The sequence below is a fragment of the Dermacentor albipictus genome, chromosome 7 (genome assembly GCF_038994185.2).
Source record: "Dermacentor albipictus isolate Rhodes 1998 colony chromosome 7, USDA_Dalb.pri_finalv2, whole genome shotgun sequence".
NCBI lineage: Eukaryota > Metazoa > Arthropoda > Arachnida > Ixodida > Ixodidae > Dermacentor > Dermacentor albipictus.
Genome location: NC_091827.1, coordinates 113,519,126 through 113,532,180, shown reverse-complemented (window position 1 = coordinate 113,532,180; position 13,055 = coordinate 113,519,126). Strand labels below are relative to the sequence as shown.

The window sequence follows — 13,055 nt, the reverse complement described above, 5'->3', positions numbered from 1 at the left end:
CTCTGCGTGATACGACTTACGCATTCAAAGTTAGTCATTAGGTTTCTTGAGTGATAGCACATCTCTGCGGCGTAACGAAAGGTGCAGCGCAGTTCTCAAAAGAACAATGAGGTTCTGTCGGTGGCCATCAATCAACATTGACTAAAGTGTTAATAGAGGTCCTTTATGCTTACCATAGGCTATATTTCCTTCTTGTTGGCTATTCAAAGTTTACTATGTCCGTATATGTGCAGCCACTTACAGCTGACTGTACACCAGAAATACAGTCTTTCGAATTAGAGGTAGGCGCTAGTGTCTACGTGAGCTGCAAGCATGGCGGTTCCTCCAGCATCGGAATGGCTGTGACTACATGGATTTGCCTAAGCTTCATCCCTCTTGCTCTAAACGGCTTTGTGAGTTTCTAACGAGATCATTTTCACTTAACATTTTTATTATAAACGCACAAAGTGGCCTTTCAAATGCTAGTGACAGGAATTTCGTTGCCTTATGAGTTTGTAAACACAAGGTAGATTGCTTTAAATTTTAACCCAATAATGGCAGATGAAGCGTAGTAATGAACTCATCTAGAACATTTATCGCCATAATAATGAATATCAAGCAAATCCCATCTTCATAATTAACCATTCAAATTGAGGCTGCACGATCATATCACCGACGTTCGTTCTAGTAACTTCCACAACAATGTCTAAAAACAGCCGCCGTGGTTGCTCAGTGGGTATAGTGTTGGGCTGCTGAGCACGAGGTCGCGGGATCGAACCCGGCCACGGCGGCCGCATTTCGATGGGGGCGAAATGCGAAAACACACGTGTACTTAGATTTAGGTGCACGTTAACGAACCCCAGGTGGTCGAAATTTTCGGAGTCCTCCACTACGGCGTGCCTCATAATCGGAAAGTGGTTTTGGCACTAAAACCCCGTAATTTAAAAAAAGAAGAAATGTCTAAAATGTAGACGCTGCCACAGTGGCGCTGGTACGAAGTACTACTGGTACGAAGACAACAGGTACGAAGTACTGAGAGCTATTTGGAAAGGAATAATGGTTCCGGGGCTTACTTTCGGGAATGCGGTCCTATGTTTAGGGGTAGAAGTTCCGTCGAAACGACAAGTAAATCAGAGAGCTGTTGGAAGATAAGTGCCCACGGGAAAACCACAAACGAGGCAGTACAGAGGGATATGGGCTGGGCATCGTTCGAAGCACGGGAAGCTCAGAGTAAAATCCTACACGAAAAATGCCTGAGGAAGTTCGACGATAACATGTGGGCAGCTAAGGTATTTAAACGCCTATACAGAAAGTGCATTGACTCACAATGGCGGAAAAGAACTAGGAAGCTAACCAGTCAGTCTGCCAGACATGAGGACGGATAATAACAGAGCAATAAACAACAGGTTAAAAACGCGGAAGGTAAAAATTGGGTGAATTCAATGGAAAAGAAGCATAGTGTTGAACTATATCGATACTGGAAACAGCAGATCAGGAAGGAAGCGTTTTGTGATAACTCAAGAGGCAGTGCCCTACTCTTTGAAGCTGGGTCAGGATGTCTTAGAACGCGGAGCTATGAAAAGAAAATTAACGAAGGAGGCCCATGTACTGGGTGTGGTAAATCTACAGAAACAACAGAACACCTCATACTAAACTGTGATGGTATCAATCCCGATGTCGATGAAGGCACAATCACACTTCCTGAGTCCCTAGGGTTTAGAGAAAACAATAGTAATAGAGAAATGATAGAGAGAAAACAATAGCTCCTAGAGCTGTTGGCATGAAAAAGGCAGATTGCCTCAGCCCAGTTCTGACAATATTGTTTGAAAAATGTGGGAACACTCTATAAGTTTTTTTTTACTTTCCGTTCTTGAGCAGCCATATCTAAGAATAGACGGAGCAATGTGCACCGCACTGCATGTGTGGCTATATATGTGCGTGACAAGGTATGTAATACCATGTAGGTGTGATAACATATGGTACGCGGGAGTGGAAAGTATAAACATATGAAGACAGTGAGCCGTGCGGCGGCGAAGAGGACAGCGACTCTGCAAATACCCTCAAGAGCGCCATCATCATCTTCGACACCAATTTGGTAGCGTCGGCAGTGGCACCTCAAAAAGCATGGCGGAAGAGAGTGTGGCCCGTGGCCCCGTGGCGTGAGCAGTGTGCGAGGTTCGGCGTTCGACGGAAAACAGCTTCTTCGCTGGACGTCTGGCCCATAGGAGCTATCGCCGCCCGCGCCAAACGCCACACCCGAGTCAACGATGTCGCCCGCTGGGAGGTTACCTCGCCCCGCTCTTCCGCTGAGCGACTGGTCCAGGAGGGCTAGCGGTCCTGAACCGGGGCCATCGAGCGATCGGGTGACCGGCCACAGGGCTACCCCGCCAGCTGTGAATGCGACCCGGTGACTGCGGCCGTGGGCTCCCGAGCGCATACCCCGCCGGAGGGAAACCGGGCAGGCGGAGGCTCCCGTCTATCGACTGTTGCGCAGGGCCACCTGAGCCCCGCGAAGCGTCCGACCCGGCCGGCCGACACTGCTGTCCGACCCCGCTGGCCGACATCGGTTCCTCGAGGTCTCTGACACGGCGACACACGCTTCCGCCGGAACTGTAGACCAATTATAATTCCCCGATCCATAGATATAGTGCATGTAATCTATGGGGCATTTTGGGGAACTGTCACGTGTGTGTGCCGTTATCTGTGTTGTGTGCGTCTGTGCTGACTCGCGTCCATTTCAAGTTTCCCGCCCGGGCGCCGCCCTCGTCTGCGAACATTGGACTCCTCTCCCGTCCCTTGTTCTTCCTTCTCCCCGTGCGCCCTCACTCTCGTTTTCTCCCTCTCGGAGTGCCTTGTTTACGGAACCTTCGCCTCTTTTGTTCTTTCGCGCTGCACGACTGTGGCAGCACCGCGTTTTTACGAGTTTGTAAATGCACAGGATAAAGTTTTAATTTTCCTGGTGTTTGTGACTCGTTAACTATCTGAGGAGTGGCCGCAGCCCCAACGCGTGCCACGGAATCAGAACAGTAAAAACGCGATGAACGCCGAGTCGGCGTCTCACGCGCGTCTCCAAAGCGCCTAGGCCTAGGCGGCTCGACTCGCTGGCTCCGCGCTTCGAAGCTCCGTTTTCGCCTCGTAGCCACACACGGCATGGCGTCGCAAGACCGCAAGTCGCCCGCTGCTCAAGTGAGTCCGGACCAATCTCGTCTCGCATGCTCTGAGAAAATGGCAAGCTCTGTGCAGTCACGGCATTCGTCGCGCTCAGCCCGTTCGGAGCGTTCGACCGCCTCGACAACGCCAAGCATGCTCGCCGCCAGAGCAAGAGCGGAGGCCGTCGCGGCGCGAGTGCAGGCTTCTCTTGTGAAGAAAGAAGCCGCGGTGAAATTGGAAAAGGCCAAACTCGAAGAACAAGAGAAAAATGCGGCCGCGGAGATCGAACGCAAGAAAGTCGAGCTAGACACCGAGTTACATGTGTTGCAGTTGGATAGAGAAGCGGCCGCCGCGGAAGCGCAAGCAGAGATCCTGGAGGCTGCCGTAGATCAGCACGGCGGGGAGCATCACATCTGTCGGACTGTCGAGGAGGCATCCGAAGACCGCGCTCAACGTACCTTTGACTACGTGCTTGACCAGGCTCACGTGCGCATTGGCCCGCGTCAGCAATCGCAGCGGCTTGACGGCGGAGAGCATTACGTCTTTCAGAACGTTGATGAAGCACCTGAAGATCACGCTCCACGCCCTCCTAGCGCTTACAACCAAGGAATCGCCCAGAACATTGCTCGTCAGCAGGGAGATGAAGCTAACGCCCCAGAACTGACCGCCATGGCAAAGTATCTGATTCGACGCGACCTTGTGAGTACCTCACTTACGAAGTTTGACGACTGCCCTGAGAACTACCGGGCGTGGAAATCTACATTCAAGGGAATGACACGGACTCTCGAGATCACGGCAAGCGAAGAACTTGATCTTCTCGTGAAATGGCTTGGTACCGAGTCGTCGAGCTACGCAAAGCGGCTGCGTTCCGTGCACGTCGACAGCCCCGAAGCCGGGTTAGAGGTAGTTTGGGAAAGACTTGAGGAATGCTATGGTCGTCCGGAAATTATAGAAGAGGCCATCTTCAGGAGAATCGCAAGTTTCCCCAGACTGTCCGACAAGGACACCGAGAAACTGAGAGAGCTGGGAGACCTGCTTCTTGAGGTTGAGGCTGCAAAATGTGACCCTCACCTGACTGGGCTTTCCTATCTGGACACGGCAAGAGGAGTAAACCCCATTGTAGAAAAACTGCCGCAGCGCTTGCAAGACACGTGGATAGCGAAAGGCTCGAAGTACAAACAAGATCATCGGGTCGCCTTTCCCCCTTTTTCGTTCTTTGCCAGCTTTATTAGGGACCAAGCGAAAACGAGAAACGATCCTAGCTTCAAACTCAGCACCGCAAGTGGTACCCCTTCAAGGCTCCCAAGAGCAGACAGATGGGCAGCGAATGATGGCACGAGAAGAACGCCTATCTCAGTGCAACTGACGGACGTGGAGGCAAGCACCGACCATCCGCCCTCAAACGCACCAAATGCTCAACAAACTGAAACTGAAACTGAAGTATTGTCCTCTGCACAGGAAGCCTCACCCCCTCCAGAAGTGTCGTGCTTTCAGAGAAAAACCGCTGGATGAACGAAAATCTCTGCTGAAAAATTATGGGATATGCTTCAGGTGCTGCGCTTCAACAGACCACTTTGCAAGAGACTGCAAAACAGTTCTCAAATGCGACGATTGTGGTAGCGAGAGGCATCCCACAGCACTTCATGCTGGCAATGTCAACCATAGGTCTACTGTGGCTCATCACGACTCTGAAGATGTAAGTCTAGAACAAGATTCCGCACTTGAGGTGTCATCTAAGTGTACAGCGGTCTGCGGTCAAAGTGGCGGTGGCAAATCCTGCTCTAAGATCTGCTTGGTGAAAGTCAGTCACCCGACTCAGCCCCACAACACTGAAAAAATGTATGCCATCTTAGACGACCAGAGCAACAGGTCCCTTGCAAGAACAGAGTTCTTCGACATTTTCGGGCTCAATGGTGACAGTTCCCCCTACACACTAAGGACATGTGCTGGGACTACAGAGGCGATAGGAAGAAGAGCATCCGGCTTTCTCATTGAGGACATTCATGGCTCCGTGAAGCTACCCTTGCCAACACTCATCGAGTGCAACGAGATGCCTAACAACAGGAACGAGATTCCAACACCGGAAGTGGCATCGCATCACCCTCATCTCAGAGCTGTAGCTAAATTCATTCCTCGTTTGGACCCAGAGGCCAAGATTCTACTTCTCCTTGGGAGAGACATCCTCAGAGTACACAAGGTTCGACAACAGCGCAACGGACCGGCTGATGCTCCATTTGCTCAGAGACTGGATCTGGGATGGGTCATCGTGGGGAATGTCTGCATAAGTCGAAGTCGCACACCGGACCCTGTGAGCAACCTCAAAACAAACGTCCTTGAAAATGGACGTCCTTCCCTTTTCGAGCCATGCCAGAATCATTTTCTGGTCAAGGAGAAGCTCGCTGACACGCAAGGGTCGACACAATGCTTCCAACCAGCTCAGAACGCTGCTAGGAATGACCACTGTGACGATGGGGTCGCTGAAACGCTGTTCCACACAACGAAGGATGACAACAGACCTTCCCTTTCCGTCGAGCACAGGAAGTTCTTGAAGCTGATGGACGAGGAGTTCTCAAGGGACGAATCCAACAGTTGGGTAGCGCCTCTTCCCTTTCGTTCTCCAAGACCTTGGCTTCCGAATAACAAGTGCTTGGCTGAGTCACGCCTCACTGCTGTCCAACGGACCTTGAAGAGAAAGCCAGAACTGAGGGAACAGTTCGCGAGCTTCATGGACAAGGTGTTCAAGAACGGCCATGCCGAGGAAGCTCCACCGGTTCGAGAAGGAGAAGAATGTTGGTACCTCCCCATCTTTGGTGTTTGCCATCCACGAAAGCCCGGGGAAACGCGAGTCGTGTTCGACTCCAGTGCACAGTTTAAGGGCGTGTCTCTAAACAGTGTGCTGCTTACCGGTCCAGACATGATCAACGGCCTGCTTGGAGTGCTCATCCGATTCCGGAAAGAGCCCGTAGCCATTACTGTGGACATTAAGCACATGTTCTACTGCTTCTTGGTACGAGACGACCACCGAAATTATCTGAGATGTCTGTGGTTCCGCAACAACAACATCTATAGTGACGTGGTGGAGTACCGAATGAAGGTACACGTATTTGGAAACAGCCCTTCACCAGCAGTTGCAACGTACGGGCTGCGGAGAACAGCACGAGCAGGAGAGGAAGAATTTGGCAGCGACGTCAGGCAGTTCATCGAGAGGGATTTCTATGTCGACGATGGGTTGAAGTCTCTCCGCAACGTCAAGGACGCCATCAGCCTAATACGTCGCACGCAACAGATGTTGGCCGCATCAAACCTCAAGCTCCACAAGATAGCCTCTAACTGCCCTACAGTGTTGGAAGCCTTTCCAGAAGAAGACCGTGCCAAGGGTTTGAAGGATCTTGACTTGAGCAATGGCTCACAGCCGATCCAACGCAGTCTGGGAGTTTCTTGGAATCTGAAGAAGGATGTGTTCACATTTACGAGTCCAGACCAAGAAAAGCCATTCACTCGGCGCGGTGTCTTGTCAGTGGTGAATAGCCTGTATGACCCACTTGGGTTTGTTGCTCCAGTCATCGTTCAAGGAAAGTCCCTCCTCCGAGAGCTAGTCGCTGAGACATGCGACTGGGACTGCCCACTTCCTGACGAAAAGAGAGCCGCCTGGGAGGCGTGGAAGGACTCCTTGCAAGTACTCGAGCAGCTGGACATACCTCGCACCTATGCCCCTACCTCACTTACCAGCGCAGAGAGGAAGGAACTGCACATATTCTCCGACGCATCAACCAAAGCTGTGGCTGCAGTGGCGTACCTCAGAGTGACATATCCAGATGGCGCGTGTCATGTCGGGTTCGTCATAGGAAAGGCTAAGCTAGCACCGCATCCGGAACACACCAACCCAAGGCTTGAACTGTGCGGCGCGGTGTTGGCAGTGGAGCTAGCAGAGCTTATCAGTCGTGATATAGATATGGAACTTGACGCTGTAAACTTCTATACTGACAGCAAGGTCGTCCTAGGCTACATACATAATGAGACGCGAAGGTTTTTTGTGTATGTCAGTAACAGGGTGGAACGCATAAGGAGCTCTACACGGCCAGACCAATGGCACTATATTCCTTCTGACATCAACCCTGCGGATCTCGGAACCAGGTTTGTGCCAGCAGCCCAAATGGCAGGATCGACCTGGCTGACAGGCCCGGACTTTTTGCATCGTCAAGAACGCTGCTCGCAGGTATTGAAGGGCAAGTTCGACTTGGTCGGTGCGGATTCCGACACGGAGGTGAGGCCCCAGGCAAATGTTCTCGCAACCAGTGTGGGCGTGAAACAACTCGGCAGCAAGCGGTTCGAGCGCTTCTCAAGTTGGATTACGCTGACTCGCGCAGTTGCAACGCTTGTACGGCTAGTGGACGAAATTCGGGGCACTTCTGAAAACGTGTCAGACTGCCCGCATAACAGCTCATCTCACCAACTCCGACCTTCTGCAGAACACCTAGCCCAAGCAAAAGCAGTCGTCATTCTATCTGTCCAGAAGGGAGCCTTTTCAGAGGAGTTGAAAAGCTTGCAACGAGGAAAGCGACTACCGAAGTCAAGCCCTCTGTGGAGACTGGATCCATGGGTTGATTCCGACGGTCTTTTGAGAATCGGTGGCCGACTAGGCAGGGCCAACCACTTCGACCAGCAAGAGCAGAAGCCCATCATCATGCCAGGGCGACACCACGTCACCACCCTGGTTGTGCGGCACTATCACGAAGAGGTCAAACATCAAGGACGCCACTTCACTGAGGGAGCAGTCAGGGCAGCTGGGTTCTGGATCGTCGGAGCTAAGCGTAGCATCGCCTCATATATACACAGTTGTGTTACATGTCGCAAGCTCAGAGGAAGGCAGCTACAGCAGATGATGGCAGACCTGCCCGCAGAAAGACTAAGCACCGAGCCACCTTTCACTTATGTCGGACTAGATGTATTCGGCCCGTGGCAAGTCACGTCTCGTCGCACCAGAGGTGGTGAGGCCAACAGTAAACGGTGGGCCGTGCTCTTCACTTGCATGAGTATCCGTGCTGTTCATATCGAAGTAATCGAGAGCATGGATACCTCAAGTTTTATTAATGCGCTCCGCAGATTCTTTGCCATAAGAGGCCCGGCAAAGCAACTGAGGTCTGATTGCGGGACAAATTTTGTTGGAGCATGCACCGAACTAAAGGTGAGCACAAGTGGCCCAGACCACGAGAAGCTAGGAACTTTCCTGTCAGACCATGGATGCACTTGGGTGTTCAATCCCCCTCATGCTTCTCACATGGGAGGAGTGTGGGAAAGGATGATAGGAGTCACACGGCGAATTTTGGACTCCATGCTTCTTGAGAATACCTCTCGTCGCCTTACTCACGAAGTCTTGGTAACCCTCTTGGCAGAAGTCTCAGGGATTATAAATTCGCGACCCCTCGTTCCTGTTTCAACGGACCCCGAGTGCTGGGAAGTGCTGACTCCGGCAACGCTTCTGACCCAGAAGGTCGGCGGCAACACAGTGCCACCAGTCTTTAACGACAAAGATATATATCGGCGACAGTGGCGGCAGGTTCAGTGGCTGGCCGACGCCTTTTGGTGCCGCTGGCGACGCGAGTTCCTTACCACCCTGCAGAGTCGTCGCAAGTGGCAGGGCCCAACGCGGAGTCTCAAGGCAGGTGACCTCGTCCTCCTGAGAGACAGCCAGGTTCACCGCAACGAGTGGCCCATGGGACTCATTGTGAACGCTATTGCGAGTGAGGATGGCAAGGTGCGAAAGGTGGAAATCAACACGGCAACACGGGGAGTGATTAAGACGTTTCTCCGTCCTGTGACTGAGACAGTCCTGCTTATTCCTTGTGAGGACTGAAAACATCATATAGTGGTTATATGTATAACCAGACGGGGAGTGTGCTGACTCGCGTCCATTTCAAGTTTCCCGCCCGGGCGCCGCCCTCGTCTGCGAACATTGGACTCCTCTCCCGTCCCTTGTTCTTCCTTCTCCCCGTGCACCCTCACTCTCGTTTTCTCCCTCTCGGAGTGCCTTGTTTACGGAACCTTCGCCTCTTTTGTTCTTTCGCGCTGCACGACTGTGGCAGCACCGCGTTTTTACGAGTTTGTAAATGCACAGGATAAAGTTTTAATTTTCCTGGTGTTTGCGACTCGTTAACTATCTGAGGAGTGGCCGCAGCCCCAACGCGTGCCACGGAATCAGAACAGCGTCAATACAAGTCTGATGTGTGTTTGTGCTTCCGCGTGCTGCTTCTCCCTTTTTCTGGAGTGATCCGGCCCCAATAATATCACAGTAGGTATTTCTTTCATGAAGGATGCCGTGATAAAACGTTCATTTTTCTGCAAGGCTCCTTGTCCATATTATTACATTATTTAAATGTTCTGAAAAATGAGAAATATCGCACGTTTGAGTATTTTGCGATGTTCACTGTACACAGAAAAAGTACGGAAACACGTTAGAAGTACTCATGTAAGCGTTGGTAGTGCACAGATCTTCTCTCGCTTTGCTTTCTTCTACGCTATTCAGTGAACATGTTCAATTCACTAAGTGTGTGGCTGAGTAGCATTATTGACAACGGCAACGAATTCTTTCATTGACATTCTTTTTTCATGCTTATACAGCTGAAAGCCGAAATACGAGAATGATGCAGATCTTTTCGCATTCGTTATGGCGCTTTTGTGCGATAATGCCCGGCGTGTGGTGGCGTGCCCGACTTCAAACAGCCAGCAATGATTCCTGCATAGGATTTGCGACTTTTTTTAAGCGTTATTATCAATGATTGCAAAATCAAAGTGACCTTGCTTATGCTTCACTCGAATAGATAACTTCGTTGCGCAGTTTTGATTAGCGAGTAATCTGCGATTTTTCGTTTCTCACGCAACCTTTTGACGACTTAATTTGCACCTCAACGACAAAGAGGGGTTCGTAGGGAGTTTTGCTTTTCGGAGCAACATTTGTTTCTTTAATGTTTTGACTGTCTTCAAATCTGGCCAATTAAAAGAACGACACCTCTTTAGTGCTCATAGCTTTCTTAAAGGGGTCCAGCGCCACATCTCTGGATTGATGAAAAGACACAATTCGCAGATAGCATGCGCTATCGCGAACATCTCAGCCAAGTTTTGCTGTCGTGCGCGGCGCGTAGAACTCGCAAGCGGAGCGCGAAGTCAGCTTTCTCTCAAAGGCTCTCTTTTCAGGAGAAGCTTACTCCTCATTCTTTTCTGGAAACGGTGTTTGGCGATAAAGCGGACTCCCATGAAGGGCTGTTATAGACCAATAGCTGACGCCAATCTTTCTTAAGAAAAGTGTTTGAATCAGTGCACTTCTTGCTATTGTTACAGAGTACATTTATTGACGAGGTTTAATAAACAGGCTAAAGTAAGAGAAAATCTGTTTTCGAATTTCCGTCATAATTACGTAATTCAGGAAAAAGCCAACAATCGTCTGCTCACGTACGGTCGGCCACAGCCACCCACGCAAAAGTCAAATTTTGGCCACCCTACTTATCGGTCTCGTAGCCGGCAGGTCTCGCTAACACTCAAATAAGCTGTACTCAAATATTTTCGCATAAAATCTAATTTTATTTCTGCAGTATCTTATATAATGCACAACACATTGCATAAGCTTTGTATTACTGAAATTGAAGCAAGGTTTGCCACCAGAGCACATGAGGGTATGCATTCTTCTGCAATTCTGCTCCCGATTTAGCGTGAGAGAATAATTATTTATTTATTTTTACAACAGCAATAACAAGCATGCATGTACTTATATAAAATAGAGAGAGAGAATGAAAAGTAAAGGCAGCGAGGTTAACCAGATATGAGTCTCCGGTTTGCTACCCTACACTCGGGATGGGGAATAGGGGTTAGAAAGATGACAGACAGGAAAACGCTACAAAAAGAAAAAAAAACGCACACTTGGAGACACACACACAAAAGGCGTTCCAGTTAAAGTCGTTCACACAGGCCTGTAGATCGCAAAAAGCGCATTAGCGCTCGCACGGCCTTCTTCTGTGACGGTAGGTCCTTTCGATGTTGCAGAATTCTTTTTTCGGATAGCGGTTGGTCGTCCAGTTGGTAAAGTTCGTGGTAAAGCCATGCCCTCTGTGGACTGTACTGCGGGCAGGCGCACAAAAAATGGCCAATTGATTGTTCATGGCCGCAGTGGTCAAAGGTTGGGCTGTCGGTCATCCCTATGTGGAATGCATAGGCTTCGGGCTTTGGTAAAGGCAACGCCCAACCAAAGTCGATATAAAAGCGTGGCGTCTCTACGGCGAAGCTGTGATGGCGCTCGAACACTTAGTGTGGGATCAAGTGAGTACAGTCGCGTATTTCTTAAATGTGGCTCATTCCATTGCGACGCAGTATGCTGCCGAGCAAGTAGGCGGAGCTTCCGTGCTGCGTCAGTTCTAGAAAGAGGAATTGGGAGGTGGCGCTCCTCAGTATGGGCTGAGCGGGCAGCGTGATCCGCCCGTGCATTGCCGATAACTCCGCAGTGACTTGGAAGCCACTGAAAGGTTATTTCACGACCTGCATCCCATATATGTTGTAACATCTCTCTTATATGCAATATTAGTTGTTCGTGCGGTCCGCGTCGTAATGGTGACAGTAGAAACTGCAGTGCCGCCTTGGAATCGCAGAATATTGTCCATTTGTGTGGTGGTTCATCACCAATGTGATGAACCACCGCACAAATGGACAATATTCTGCGTTACGCATTTGTGTGGTGGTTCATCACCAATGTGATGAACCATCACACAAATACGTAACGTTGTCATACGCCCCTTTAACGTTGAGGAATAAGAAGCGCAGAGACGCTTACGGCATGTCTGATGTTGAATGTAGGTGACCAGGTCGACGACGTTATCGATCGATGATCGACCGCGTCGGAAGCTCGCCATGGCATCTGGGTAGGTGTTGTGGTACTCCAAGTACCATTCCAGGCGTCCTAGGGCCATGCTCTCCATTACAATGCCCACACAGCTCGCCAAAGCCATCGGGCGATATGACAGTTCCAACGGCGCCTTGACTTGCCAGGCTTCAGCAGTGGAACAAGGCGACTTGTCTTCCAGGTTGTTAGTAGTGTGCCATCTCTCCAAGATTCATTGTACACCTCAAGGAGAACTCCTCTCGCTTGCTCCCCCAGGTGACATAGAGCTGGGTAGGAAATTCCGTCAGGTCCTGGCGCTGATGTGTGGCTACACAAAGTTAATGCTGCCTTAAGTTCGTGGATTGAGAATGTTAGATCCATCCGGTGATCACGTGGTGGCGGACAGCTACTCGAAGGCGATGGAATGTTGGTAGCTGTGATTTGGCCGGATAATCTGGCGCAGAAATCCTCTGCCACGTCAATCTCCGATCTCTCTCGAGACAGGGCATGCGCCTTGAATAGGAATCGCTGCACGGGGAGTATGCGGAAGCCGGGCACCGTTCTCCATAGTTGCGATGAAGGCTTGCGTGGATCTAGCGACTTACAGAAGGCAGTCCAACGTTGTGATTCGAGCTTGTCAAACCGGCGCTGTATCTCCTTTTGCGTGCGCCTGGCGGTCCGTAAAGCGTCCATTGTCTTCGTACTTTGGTATCTTCGTTCAGCACGTCGTCGCATTGCTCGAAGTCGTTCTAGTTCCACATCAAATTCATTCAGTTTCGAAGAGCGTGTGAGAGTAGGCACAGTGTCTTGCACCGTGCTCTTAATTGCCTCTTCCAAGTCGAAAGATGGATTGGCGTCGCAGTGTTCTTCCATCACACACCGAAATTTAGACCAGTCCACACTTTGGATCGTATCCCGTATTTTGGAAGGGGACAATCCTCTGATCTTGATGTACGTGGGGATATGGTCGCTTCCGTGCGTCTCTATGTCCGCAAGCCACCCTGCACGTCTGACAAGGCTTCGTGAGAGGACAGCCAAGTCAAGACAGCTGATGTACGTGGAG

General features: G+C 50.6%; 1 protein-coding gene across 1 annotated transcript in view; it reads right to left on the bottom strand.

Moving 5' to 3' along the window:
- Positions 1-13,055, bottom strand: part of LOC135907288 (uncharacterized) — a 36,263-nt gene that overhangs the window by 14,048 nt on the left and 9,160 nt on the right. The gene's annotated exons all lie outside the window — the stretch shown is intronic.